This window comes from Jaculus jaculus, chromosome 7, assembly GCF_020740685.1.
Source record: "Jaculus jaculus isolate mJacJac1 chromosome 7, mJacJac1.mat.Y.cur, whole genome shotgun sequence".
NCBI classification, from domain to species: Eukaryota; Metazoa; Chordata; class Mammalia; order Rodentia; family Dipodidae; genus Jaculus; species Jaculus jaculus.
The window spans coordinates 77,222,020-77,237,323 of NC_059108.1; the positions used below are offsets into that span (position 1 = coordinate 77,222,020).

General features: G+C 36.1%; 1 pseudogene; it reads right to left on the reverse strand.

Annotated features, from left to right (window-relative positions):
• The window catches only part of LOC101615548, a 59,471-nt pseudogene extending 44,838 nt beyond the window's left edge, over nucleotides 1-14,633 (reverse strand).
• Between the last annotated feature and the right edge of the window lie 671 nt (nucleotides 14,634-15,304).

The following is a 15,304-nucleotide window of genomic DNA, read 5'->3' on the forward strand; positions in this document are numbered from 1 at the left end:
TTTTAATTAAGTTTATTTATTTGAGAAAGAGAAATAGAGACAGATAGAGAAAGAATGGGAGCACCAGAGCCTCCAGCCACTACAAACAAATTGCAGACACATATGCCACCTTGTGCACCTGGCTTATGTGGGTCCTGGGAAGTTGAACCTGTGTCTTTTGGTGTTATAGGCTAGTGCCTTAACCTATAAGCAATCTCACCAGCCCTTTATTTTTAAATTATTTATTTTTATATATTGTTTGAGAGAGAGAGAGAGAGAGAGAGAGAGAGAGAGAGAGAGAGAGAATCTTAACAGAAACTTAAATGCCTGCAAAACAAAAGGATATAAGATATATTTTTAACTAAACACAAAAGACTCAAATTTATATAAAAAAATAAATACCTTGGGATCTGAGGAAAAGACTCAACAAATAAATAAAGCAAAACCTGGGCATTCCTGAGATCAGATCTATAGAGCCAATATAAAAGCTATACTCTGTTATAGGTATCTTTAAGCCCATTGAGCCAATGACTAGAAGGGAGACAGACAGAATTTCCCAGATACTGTTTAGACTTGGAAATGCAGCAGTTAACACACTGTCTCAAACAGGTGGGAAGGTAGAAGGTGAACACCACAACCCAAGCTGTCATCTGGTCTCCACAAACATGCCAAGGCATGTGCATGAGCACACCCACAAACATGTACACATAAATGCACACATTTTATATATATACACCAGGTATATATGTAGCTATCTTCAATAAATTTTGGCAGCATACATAATTTTTGAAAAATTCTTTATGAAATATATCATTATGTACAAGGAAAATATGTAAACAACATTTTTATATTAAAAATGGACATCTTTTATATATGAATTCAAATTGTGACATCCAAATAATATAACTGAAGTAAAAAGTAATTATATTTTTTTTTAAAAATATAATGCAGAGAATATATTGAAAGGGATAAAATCTATATCTATGATATAAAACTTAAGGTATATAATATAATAAATATAATTAATATACTATAACATAATATGATATAATATTTTGACAGTAAAAATGATATCCAAAGAATAAAAGAAATCTAACAAAGGGACAAGTGAGGTAAGATTGAAAAACATGTTCAGGGCTGTATGGAGGGCTTAGTGGTTAAGGCATTTGTCTGCAAAGCCAAAACACCCAGGTTTGACTCCCCAGGACCGATGTTAGCCAGATGTACAAGGGGGCACATGTATCTGGAGTGCTTTTGCAGTGACTGGAGGCCCTGGCATGCCCATTCACTCCCTCTCCCTCTTTCTCTGTAAAATAAATAAATAAAACTAAAATATTTTTTTAAAAAAGAAAAACAAGTTCAAGTAACCAAAATCATAATAAGACAAGAGGCTTGAACATCCAGTAAATAGATAAGCCCAAATTTAGTAACCATAAACATTTTAATCTATTTAAATGACTGAAGTATAAAAATGTTATGTTTAATCTAGGGAAGAATGTGTAGAGAGCATAATATTCAAGAAGACATGAAATTGCTGACCCATCAAAAGTAAACTGGAAGCTGGGCATGGGGTGCATGCCTTTAATCTCAGCATTTGGGAGGCAGAGGTAGGGATTGCCATGAGTTCAAGGCCACCCTGAGATGACAGAGTTAATTCCAGGTCAGCCTGGACCAGAGTGAGACCCTACCTCGAAAAACCAAAAAAAAAGTAAACTGGAAACATCTATTAAAGTTAAAAATTCAAGGATGCTTTAACCCATAAAGCTAAACCTTCAGAAACTGTTCCATACTTAAAAACATAAAACAATCAGGGGAAATATGCACAGTGATGTAGCTTGCTGTTCTCCTGTGGCCACCAGCCGCATACACCCTCCTAGCTCACACATATTCATGCACTACACTACACTACACATACCACACATACTCCACACATGCATAGAATAAAATCTAGCGAAGAAATCAGTTTAGTTCTTGATATATGTGTGTGTTTAAATAGTACACTGAATGATAAGTATCTGCAATTGATACATGTTAATCAAAAATAAAGTAATTATAAAATATGCATAACTTCTGGTTAAGATGGTGGTGTAGGTACCATGCCAAAGCAGCCTTGGGGGAAAAAAGGCAAAAAAAAAAAAAAAAAAAAAACAGCAAAACACACACTTACTGAAAAATGAGGTGTATAGGAAATTGAAATGGCAGCAGAGAAGTAGGAGAGATCCAGAGCATCCAGAGCCCACACAGGCCAGCAGAAGTGTCTCCGACAGATCCACAGGACTTCAGTGGAGGCACGCCAGCCGGCCACCAGGCTTGGCTGGAGCTGCTGGAAAAGCCAGGTGAGGGGATTTTCCACTCACACTGGAGATCTCCACAAACTAAAAAAGCATAAAGGGACAATGACAGTGAACAATGGAGGAGCAGTTCACAAGGTAGAACGCGTGGAACAGCGAAAGAACTAGAGCAGCATTAGCAGCCTCCTCACCACCACTGCCAGTGCCCAGCTCTAGCTAACAGAGCAGTAGTCCAGGGACCCAGCAGGCCTACATGAACCAATAGTGGTACTCAAGCAGGAGCAGAATAACTGAGACTAAAATCATCCCAAAAGGTAACGGGGATTGCACCAGGTCAGTACCTGCCTAATAAACTTGGTATATAGGCCTGAACCAGAAGTGTTAATTACACCTTCCACATCAGGATAAATTGTATGTTAAATTGGATGGATGGTCAGATTTGCCATTCTTAAATAGGACGTATTTTGGGATTGTTATTTGTTATTGTTATTCTTGATTTATAGTGGCTGTGTTTTCTCTTCTATTATACATTCAGGAAGGGCTCACCTGGTCACAACCTGACTTGGAACCCTCTACAGACCAGAAATCTTAACCTCCTTTTTGTCAGGATTAAGGGAGTGGGTAAGGCACCACACAGCCTAAGGGAAAGACAGAGGATCTGGTTGATATAATACTGACTCTTGGATAAACACTCTGTTCTGTTTTTCATTGAAAGTGTACATTGTTTAGTTAAATTTCAGAAACTATCTGTATTTGGCTCTACTCAGCCTACATGAATACTTTCATAGAAGGCAAACCCAACACCTAGGGTCACTTTTGTAGATGCTCTGAGAGTCTTGAGAGCCAAACCTAGCACCTTAAACTCCTACCCTAAAGATATATAACATCAGATTGATTGATACATCTCATAATGCTCAACTAAATAGAAAATCCAATCATTAAATAATCCAGGATGCAAAAATATATACATTATAAAAAAGAAACACCAAAAATCCAGACAATATAAATCCACCAAAAAGTATTAAAGCATCAGAAATGATCTCCAGTTAGAACAAGTTAGAGGAAATGCCTGAGAAAGATTTCAAAAGAATGACTATAAAAATGTGCAAAGAACTCAAAGAAGAAATCAAAGGAAGCAAAGAAAACACAGAATGCCAATTTAATGAAATAAAGTGGTCAATACTGGACATAAATAAGGAAGTAGAAATAATAAAGAAAAACCAGTTAGAATTCCTATCAATAAAGAACACAATTAATGAAATAAAAAACTCTGTAGAAAATCTTACAAGTAGAATGGATGAAGGGGAGAACAGAATATCTAAGCTAGAAGACCAGGTGGAAGATCTAATACAGTCCAACAAAGAGAAAGACAAACTAATAGAAAAGTATGAGTGGGAATTTCAAGATATTTGGGACACTATGAAAATATCACACATAGGAATCCAGGTCATAGTAGAAGGAGAAGAATTTCATTCCAAAGGCATAGTAGGCATCCTCAACAAAATCATAGAAGAAAACTTTCCCCAAATTGGGATAGAGTTGCCAATGCAGATGCAGGAGTCCTTTAGAACACCAACCAGACAAAATCTGGAAAGAACCTCTCCTTGCTATAGTATAATCAAACTACCAAAAACAAAAACCAAAGAAAAAATATTGAAAGCACTCAGAGAGAAAAATCAAGTTACCTACAAAGGCAAGCCTATCAGCATTACAGCAGATTACTCAACACAAACTTTTAAAAAAAAAAACAAAAAGTCATCTCTTAATATCAATAGACTCAATGTCCCAACCAAAAGACATTGTTTGGAGACGGGGTTAAAAAGCAGCATCCTTCAATTTGTTGCCTCCAAGAAACCCACCTATATACAAAGGATGGACACTATCTTAGGGTGAAAGGTTGGAAAATGATGTTTCAAGCAAATGCACCTAGAAAACAAGCAGGGGTGGCTATTCTAATATCTGACAAGGGACTCTTCAGTCCAACGTTAGTTAAGAAAGATAAGGAAGGCCATTTTTTATTGATTAAAGGCACCCTCCAACAGGATTACATTATAATCCCAAATATATATGCACCTAGCATGGAGCCCTCAAATTCATCAAATAAACACTATTAGAACTAAGGTCACATATTACATTATACACAGTGATAGTGGGTGACTTCAACACCCCACTCTCATCAGTTGAAAGGTCATCCCAGGAAAAAATAAACAGAGAGGCATCTGGACTAAATGAGGTCATAGAAGGAATGGATCAAACAGATATATACAGGACATTTCATCCAAATGCTGCAGAATATACATTCTTTCAGCAGCACATGGAACATTCTCTAAAATAGACCATATATTAGGACACAAAGCAAATCTTAACAAATACAGGAAAATTGAAATAATTCTTTGCATTCTATCTGACCACAATGGAATCAAACTACAAATCAATAGCAAGAAAGGCTATAGAGCATAATACACAAAATCATGGAAATTAAACAACACACTACCAAAGATGAATGGGTCAATGAAGTAATCAAGAAGGAAATCAAAAACAACAACAAGAACACAACATACCAAAATCTCTGAGACACAATAAAGGCAGTTGTAAGAGGTAAATTTATAGCTTTAAGTGCCTATATTAAGAAATTAGAAGGGTCACAAGTAAATGACCTAATGTTTCACCTTAAAGCTTTGGAAAAAAAAAAAAAAGAACAAGGCAAACCAGAAATCAGTAGACGGGAAGAAATAATAAAGATTAGGGCAGAAATTAATGAAATAGAAACCCCCCTCCCAAAAAAAAATCCAAAAAATCAATGAAACAAAGAGTTGGTTTCTTGAAAGGATAAACAAGATTGATAAACCTTTAGCAAATCTGACCAAAAGAAAGAGAGAAGAGACACACATTAATAAAATTAGAGATGAAAAGGGTAACAACAGATGCCAGAGAAATTCAAAAAATCATAGGCACATACTATAAAAGCATATATGCCACAAAGTATGGAAATCTGATAGAAATGGATGGTTTCCTTGATTATATGACCTACCTAAATTAAATAAAGATGAAATTAATCACTTTAATAGACCTATAACAAGCATGGAGATCCAAGGAGTTATCTAAAATCTCCCAACTAAAAAAAGTCAAAGGTCCAGATGGAATCACTGCTGAATACTACCAGACCTTCAGGGAAGAATTAACACCATTGCTTCTTAAGCTTTTCCATAAATTAAAAAAGAAGTAATCCTACCAAACTCCTTCTATGAAGCCAGCATCACCCAGATAATAAAACCAGGCAAAGATAGAACAAAAAAAGAAAATTACAGACCAATCTCCCTCATAAACATAGATCAAACATTCTCAACAAAATATTGGCAAACATAATACAAGAATATATCAGAAAGATTAGTCACCCTGACCTAGTAGACTTTATCCCAGAGATGCAATGATGGTTCAACATATGCAAATGGATAAATGTAATACATTATATAAATGTACTGAAGAACAAAAATCGCATGATCATCTCATTAGATGCAGAGAAAGCATTTGACAAAATTCAACATCCCTTCATGTTAAAAGTTCTACAGAGACTGAGAATAGAAGGAACATATCTCAATATAATAAAGGCTATTTATGACAAGCCTACAGCCAACATATTACTAAGTGGGGAAAAACTGGAAGCTTTTCAACTAAAATCAGGAAAAAGACAAGTGTGTCCACTGGCTCCACTTTTATTTAATATAGTACTGGAAGTCTTAGCCATAGCAATAAGGCAAGAAACACACATAAGAGGGATACAAATTGGAAAGGAAGAGATCAAGTTAACATTACTTGCAGATGACATGATTCTATACATAAAGGACCTTAAAGACTCTACCAGCAAATTGTTAGAGCTGATAAACACCTATAGCCATACAGAAGGATACAAAATAAATATATCTAAATCGATAGCCTTCCTGTATGCTAACAACAAACACAGAGAGGATGAAATCAAAGAATCACTTCCATTCACAATTGCATCAAGGAAAATAAAGTACCTTGGAATAAACCAAACCACAGAAGTAAAGGATGTCTACAATGAAAACTTTCAATCACTCAAGTGAAAAATTGCGGAAGACAGAAGGAAATGGAAAAAACATCCCTTGTTCCTGGATTGGAAAAATCAATATTGTGAAAATGGCAATCTTACCAAAAGCAATATACACATTTTAAGCAATCCCCATCAAAATTCCAAAGACATTCTTCATGGAAATAGAAATAACAATCCAAAAATTCATTTGGAATCACAAAAACCCTCGAATATCTAAAATAATACTGAGCAACAAAAATAAGGTTGGTGGTATCACTATACCTGATTTTAACCAATACTACAGAGCCATAATAACAAAAACAGGATGGTGTTGGAACAAAAGCAGGCATGTAGATCAATGGAACAAAACAGAAGACCCAAATGTAAGTCTAGGTAGCTATTACCACCTGATATTCGCTAAAAATTCCAAAAATACTCATTAGAGAAAAGACAGCCTCTTCAGCAAATGGTGCTGGGAAAACAGGATATGTATCTGTAGAGGGATGAAAATAGATTCATTCCTCTCTCTCCCCATGCAAAAGAATTAAGTCTAAATGGATTAAAGACTGTAACATCAGACCAGAAACTCTGAAACTGCTAGAGGAAAAAGTAGGGGAAACCCTTCCACATATTGGTCTTGGCAAAGACTTTCTGACTATAGCCCAATTGCTCAGGCCATGAAACCACAGATTGATCACTGGGACCTAATGAAATTATACAGATTTTGTACTGCAAAGGACACTGTTTATAAAGCAGAGAGGCAACATGCAGAATGGGAAAAAATCTTTGCCAGCCATATATCTGATAGAGGATTAATATCTAGGATATGCAAAGAATTCAAAAGGTTAAATAATAAGAAATCAAGCAAGCCAATTAAAAATGGGCTATGGAGCTAAATAGCTCTCAAAAGAAGAAATATGGATGGTGTATAAGCATCTAAAAAAATATTCTACATCACTAGTCATCAGTGAAATGCAGATTAAAACTACATTGAGATTCCATCTCACTCCTGTCAGATTTGCTATCATCATGAAAACAAATGATCATAAATGTTGGCAGGGATGTAGAAAAAGAGGAACCCTTCTACACTGTTGGTGGGAATGCAATCTGGTCCAGCCATTGTGGAAAACAGTGTGGAGGTTCCTAAAACAGCTAGAGATTGATCTACCATATTACCCAGCTATAGCACTCCTAGGCATATATCCTAAGGACTCATCTCATTTCCTTTTAAGTACATGCTCAATCATGTTTACTCCTGCTCAATTCATAATAGCTGGGAAATGGAACCAGCATAGATGCCCCTCAACTGATGAGTGGATAATGAAGATATGGCACATTTATACAATGGAGTTCTACTCAGTGGTACAGAAAAATGAAGTTATGAAATTTGCAGGAAAATGGATGGAGCTGGAAAGTATTATACTAAATGAGGTAACATAGGCCCAGAAATCCAAATGCCACATGTTCTCTCTCATATGTGGATCCTGGCTACAGATGATTGGGCTTCTGTGTGAGAAGGACAAAACTCAGTAGCAGAGGCCAGTAAGCTAAAAAAGAGATATAAAAGGAAGAGAAAGGAAGGGAGGAGGGTACTTAATAAATACATGTAAGTAGAAGATTAGGTTCAGGGGGGTGAAAAGGTCCAAAGTGAGGTCAGGGAAAGAGATTGAGTGAAGGAAAATGGAGGGAGGGCTAATCAAAATCTAAGAGGATAAAAATAAATCATATGGAATTCTCCAGTTTGGGACAATGGAACACTCAGGAGCCATAGATCATTACTAGATAATTTCAGTGCCAGGGATGGGATACCTCTAGTGAGTTGTTGGCCAGGGAGGTCCCTGATGCTCCCAAAACATTATAAACCATTGCTAAGGCCCTTTATTTCCCACCAGGAATAGATGGTAAGACCCTATTGTTGAGGACACCACATACTTGGGCTGTAAGGTCACTGAGAAATCCTGCTAGAACTGAGCTGATAACCTCCTCCATGTAGACCAGCTGACAGAAAGCTGGAAGAAGCTATTCTACATGCAGTTCAATGGGAGAAAGAGATACCACCAGTGAAGATATTCAACAGTGAACACTGCAAGCCTCATAATTGGCCAGCCATGCCAAATGAGCCAACGGGTACAATAGTGGCACGTCAATCATGGTGGAAACCAATTGCCCTCCTGTTCTTCTGGAGGCCAGCTCCATGGGAAGGAATACATCCCTGATAATGAAAACCTACAACAGGGCTAGTCATGAGCCCTAGGTGTGTAACAACTGCTGCTGTCTGGATAAACGTATATACTATGCTTATCAAACTGCCCAGTGAGCACTTCTCTTAATATTCATACCCTTATATTAATGATACTATCATTTTGCATAGAGAGCCTTCTCTTTTCAGATGGCAGTGACCTTGGGACACCTCAGAAGGTATCATAGTGCTGGAAAGAAATGACTGGAGTACTGACTGAGTAACATCTCGATCACACCTTCCAAGGCTCAGGGTCTAATGCAGAAGAGGTGGCAGAAAGAATGTAAGAGTCAAAAGAAGGGTAGGACTCCTTACGATGTTCTCCCTCAAGACATAAAATGGCCTGGATATCCATGACCTCACAGTGCCTGACACTATCTACACAAGAGCATCATAAGAGGAGGAAAAGATCATGACATCAAAATAAAAGAGAGACTGATTGAGGGCTGGAGAGATGGCTTAGCGGTTAAGTGCTTGCCTGTGAAGCCTAAGGACCCCGGTTCGAGGCTCGGTTCCCCAGGTCCCACGTTAGCCAGATGCACAGGGGGGCGCACGCATCTGGAGTTCGTTTGCAGAGGCTGGAAGCCCTGGCGCGCCCATTCTCTCTCTCTCCCCCTATCTGTCTTTCTCTCTGTGTCTGTCACTCTCAAATAAATAAATGAATAAATAAATAAATAAAAAAGAAGGTAACTGCTACCAAACATTTAAAAAAAGAGAGACTGATTGAGATGGGGAGGGTAATGATGGAGAATGGAATTTCAAAGGGGTAAATGGGGGGACTGAGGGTGTTACCATGGGATATCTTTTTATAATCATGGAAAATGTTAATAAAAATTGAGAAAAATAAAAATAAATAAAGTATGCATAGGCGAAAAACTGCACCAAAGATGATGCACAGATGAAAAGTATTTGCAAAGGTGCCCAACACTTAGGTAATGTTAAATTAAAAGAACAGTAAGATATCACTGCATTCACATTCAAATAACTAAAATGCAAATGTCTGACACTTCTAATTGCTGAAAAGCATGTGAAGCAGCAGGAAATATTGTGAAAATACAAAACAAAAAATATACAGAAAACAATACAATATGGTAAGATCATTTTGAAGTTTGGCAATTTCACACAAGTTATGTATAGACCTGTAATATAAGCTGCCAATCACAGTCCTGGGTATTTATTTACCTAGTGGGATGAAAGTGTATGTGTTCATAAAATAAATGGCACAAAATATTGATAGCAGTCTCATCATAATGCCCAATCTATAAATAAGCAAACTGCAGCATAATTTCCCCAGGATCTCCACTAGATTGGTTCCAGAACCACATGAATATACCAAAATGTGTGGATGCACAATGGAACTTTAGTCACTTTAAAGTGCAATTATGGAATTCGCAGGAAAAAAATAAGTTAGGGATCATTGTCAACTGAAATAAGTTAGATCACAAATACAAGTGGCATGTCTTCTCTCACCTAGGATGTAAATTGATCATACACACACACACACACACACACACACACACACACACATATATATATATATATATATACATATATAATTTTATTTATTATATCTTTCAATACATGGAGATTATTTTGGGGAGGAATAGAGGAGCTGAGGACTTGAGAGGACAGTGGGGAAAATGATTAATAAGAAAACATAGGGCTAGAGAGCCGTCCTAGCTGTTAAAGGCACTTGTTTGCAAAGCCTAACATTTCTTGTTCTATTCCACAGTATCCATGTAAAGCCAGATGCACAATGTGGCACATTTGCAAAAAGATAGTTCCTTTTCTCTCCCTCTCTCTCTCTCTCTCTCTCGCTCTCTCTCTCTCTCTCCATAAATATATATATATACATATATATATATATATATATATATATACATACATATATATATATATATATGTATGTATATATATACATATATATATGGATATATGTGTATATATATGCATGTATATATATATATAATATTTCTCTAATAAATTAAAATCCTTTAAAACTTAACAAAGTATTATGATATATACATGAAAATGCTACAATGAAAACTATTTCTATGTAGACTAACTTTAAAAAGCTTTAGAGAAGATACTGTATATAGAAAGCCACAAAACACAAGAGGGTGTTTGCCTATAGCCATGATCACCCTCCAGTATACTTTGATTTTGTATAGATTAGTGATCATGTGTAGCAAATGCTACATAAATATTTTTTCTATATTACTTATTGAATTATGATAAGAAAATAATATGTATGAGTTTATTATAGATACAATAATTCTGAATATTTTTGGTGTGCAGCTGGTTTAAACTTGATATGTAAAGTCCACAGGCTCACTCTGCCTCCGCACAATTTATTATAATTGAATGATATACAGAAATGAGCTATCATGCCACAAACAAGACATGTCACAATGCACATTGCATAGTAAAAGAAGCAGTAAGAAAAGGCTACCCACCTTATGTTTTTATTTTTATGAAATTCTGAGAAAGGCAACACTCTAGAGATAGTAAAAGGAGAGTAAAAAAGGATTCTTGCACTTTATGGAGATTGTATGGGGCATCTTTAAGGTTGTAAAACTGTTATGTATAATGCAATAGTGCTTGACATATGATAACTCTTTATTAAAATCTATATAATTTTGACACAGAGTACCTACTAGTATATTAACATTATTATTATTAACATTATAAAATAACTTAGAAAGCTATGACTGTCAAAGAAAATATGTACATCATGGAAATAGAATCAAATCATAGCATCAAAGCATGAAAGAACCTCCCTGGAAGGTATAAAGGGAGACATGCTGGCCTAATCAACTCAGGATGTAAATACATTCTGTAAGAGTGAAGATAAACAGGTTACACACCTGTTCTTAATCAATAAAATTATTTTCCATGAGCGCATTGATTATGAAAGTTAATATTGCTCTACAGAATTGAGCAATTATACAAACATATGGCCAGTGAAATAAGCCAAGCTTTCATGGTGAGGTATAAATTTATTAATGAGCAATGGAAGAAACATAGGATGATCCACATGGAAAGAGGACAGAATAGCATTCAGAAGAATAATGTTTAAGCTGGGCATTGTCATGCCTCTCTAGAAGCTGAGCACACAGGATTCTGAGCTGAGAGAGTAATAACTTTGAAATCAGCCTTGTAACATATTAGGACACCTTCTGGAAAAATATAAGCAGCCAAAAACACCTCATATTTAACTTAATGGGTACAGTTCATACCTTCCAATACTGTCCTTCAGTAAAAGGAATCAGAAATCTTTTAGGAGATGACTGATACTGATATCTCGAAAGGATTGATATATAGAATTCATAAGGACCTAGAAATCATTGAAAGAAAAATCAAATGTGATTAAAAAAAAAAATTAAGGCTGTCAAAGGACCTGACTGATAAATGTTCAAACAGGATAAGGTGCTCAACATCACTAACCATCAGACAAGCAAATCAAAGCCAAAGAAAGCTGTCCTCATACCCATCAAGGTGGCTACTACCAAAAAGAACACAGGGAACAAGTGATGGGGCAGTGAATTAATAGATTGCCTGTGGATAATTATACATAGTGTAACAATTACCTATTCACTACTACGTCAAAACACCTGACCAAGAGCAGCTGATGGGAGAAAGAGGCTTATTTGAAGTTGTCGTTTTGAAGGGAAAAGCTTAATCATGGCAGGAAAACTTGGCAACCAGTTCAAATTTCCATACATCATAAGCAGAAGGGAAGCAGTCTAAACAAGCTGACTTTGAATACACTGTGGGCTCCTCTAATAAACTTTAAGGCCTATGCTCAGTGTCATTTCTCCTCCAGCAAGGCTTCACCTCTCAAAGGCTCCACCTGCTGGAGACCAAGTGGATGCTTAATCACAAACATGTGAGACTATGGGGAACTTTTTATATTCAAACCACATATGGTGGCCACAAATAAACCTGAGATACTATTACTTGTAATATGTCCAATCTAATTGAAATCAGAATCTTACAAAAGTTTTCTTGCACTATTGGTTTCATTAAAGTTTTATTTACAATAACAGGTATATAGAAACACCCTTATTGCTCACTAATAGAAGAATGAGGAAAGAAAATGTAATACCTGTACAATGGAAAGTTACTCAGAATTGAAAATAAAAGTAATAATTTGTCACAAAACTAATAAGTTGTGGACATTATGACAAGCACAAGAAGTTAAATGCGAATGAACAAGTGCTGCATGATTCCACTGGTATCAGGTATGCAGAGAGGTAGCGGAGGGTAGCAGATACCAGACAATTAGAGGACAGCATGCTTGTGAGGTGATGAGGAAATAATGCATAATTTAAAGTAGAATGAATGACTACAGAATGATTGTTGACCACATACATATACATAAGTTCTATATTATTCACTTAAAAGTGTGAATGGCAAGATATAGGCTTTGGTTTAATATAACTCATATACAGCTTTTGATGCCAATCACATTTCCATAAAGCTTTTCAAATGATGAGAACGTTATCTCATGTCTAAGCCCACACCAACTTACAAAGCTCCCAGGAGAGATGGCTTAGTGGTTAAGGTGCTTGTCTACAAAGTCAACGGACCCAGGTTTGATTCCCCAGGACCCACATAAGTCAGATGCACATGGTGGCACATGTGTCTGGAGTTCATGTGCAGCAGCTGAAGGCTCTGGCATTCCCATTCATACTCTCTCTTTCTCTCTCATAAATAAACATTTAAAAAATAAAAAAACTATCAATATCTTAAACTGCAATAGTTTCTGCAACAAAATAATACAGATGTTATTGAAGTAAAACATAATATATGAAACAAAATCCATGAATGTATGCTTAACATGAATAAATAATTGCAAAGGCTTAATAATTAGATGTGACAGGACTTACACACATTGAAATTTCAATGGCTTATACAGATTTCACTTAATGAAAAGTGAATATAACTTGACACTCCTTAATATTATACTGCACCTAGTAGCTTTCTTCCAAAAAAGTAGAGCAAATGGACAACACTACAATAAAGAACATAAAAAATTCCACTTCAGTCCAGTGATCAATTTAACATCAGTGGCCAGAAACATGTTGTCAGTATGTACCCTTGATACAATATTTCTGTGACCTTCTTTTTAGAACCCCACACTGGTCCTGAAAGACTTGTCAGAAAATTTTCTACATGAGAATATGTTGCACTATATCTTGAACAGCTTTCCTGCACCATAATAATCATACCAATGGAAGTGGTTAACTGGGCAAGAAGCACATGTTGGATAACAGCACATTCTACCTCGTTAATTTGTGCATGATTCAAAACCACTGTAAAATCAAAGTCTGTTAATAAAGATAAGAGGTAAATGTCTGAAAACACACAATTATAGGATGGAAAAAACACAACTAGATAATTCTATGGCTGTCTAGATGCTCTTGTGTTCAAAGAAATATTATATGACATGATTAGAGAATGAGGGCCCCAAGGAGGTCACACAATCATCACAATAAGAACCTATAAGTGAATTCCCCCTTTGTTCTTTTATTAAAGTCTCTAGATTTAATAAAATTGAACTAATCTGAAGATTCCAAATGAAGTGTCCTAACTGCTCCCTCTGGCAGTCACTTATGGTCTGAAGTCCATGGATATGTTCCTCCCACTCTGGTTGGACCTGCTTCCTTGAATCAGCAGCTTTTGTAGCCAGGCTTCCCATTGGTAGAAACTACATGGCTGAGTTTCAGAGATAAGTGATTCTCAGTCGATTCCCAGGAAACCGGAACCAATGATAGAGATTTTAACATAGGGCAAACATTAGAAACAAGAAGGGTATGCAAAATTGGGTGCTGTGGTGGCCATGAGGAAGAAAATTCTAAACAAGAACAGTAGCCAATAAATAGCCTGAATTTATTATTGAAATGTTTGTGATACTAATTTTGAAAGTTGGAAATAAATAGATTCAAGATGCTGTTTTCTAATTTACACAGTATGGGAAACAGAATGCCGTCTGCCAAGGAAGCAGCTCAGTACCTGTGTTCTCCTTTGTGTGAAGTATCAGAAGCTGAACAAGTACAACTGATGCCATTTTTGCTTAAGAAATTCTACAATGTTCTTCCCATGAGTTGGAAAGCATTTCATGGTAAATTGAAATTTCCAAAACTCCAGGCTTATAGCATTACTCTAACCTAGCCATCCATATAGCAAATTTATATGGAAAATAACTAGCACAGCAAGCATTAATACAAGAATACACTGTGTGCGACTCTGTAGAATAGATAATGATAAATAAAGGTGATATTGATAAAGGTAGTTTTGAATCCTCAATCTCGTCATCTCTCTCTGTCTTTCTCTCTCTCTTCATCCCTCCCCTCTACATCCTCTGCACATGCATATACACATCCATCAAATTCCCTTAAAGTCTTTAAGAAATAAAAACTAATCATTTAACTAATCACAGGTCTCCCTATTGGGACTTCACCTTGAACCAAGGCCAGAATCTAGCTCTGTCTTTGTAATATTTTAATCCATAAAATAAGAAAAGAAAAAAAAAAACAAAGACATAACAATAAACCCACTAAATCAAAGTCACCTTTAAGCTTTCAAGATTCGAACACCTTTAGTTTGTGTCCTTATAGTTAGGACTGATCTTCTGTACACTACCCTAACACACTCTACAAAGCTTTTCTACATATGTAATAAGTTTGCACTGACTTAGCCTACCTTTTTACAGAATGTGCTACTAAAATTTGACACAAT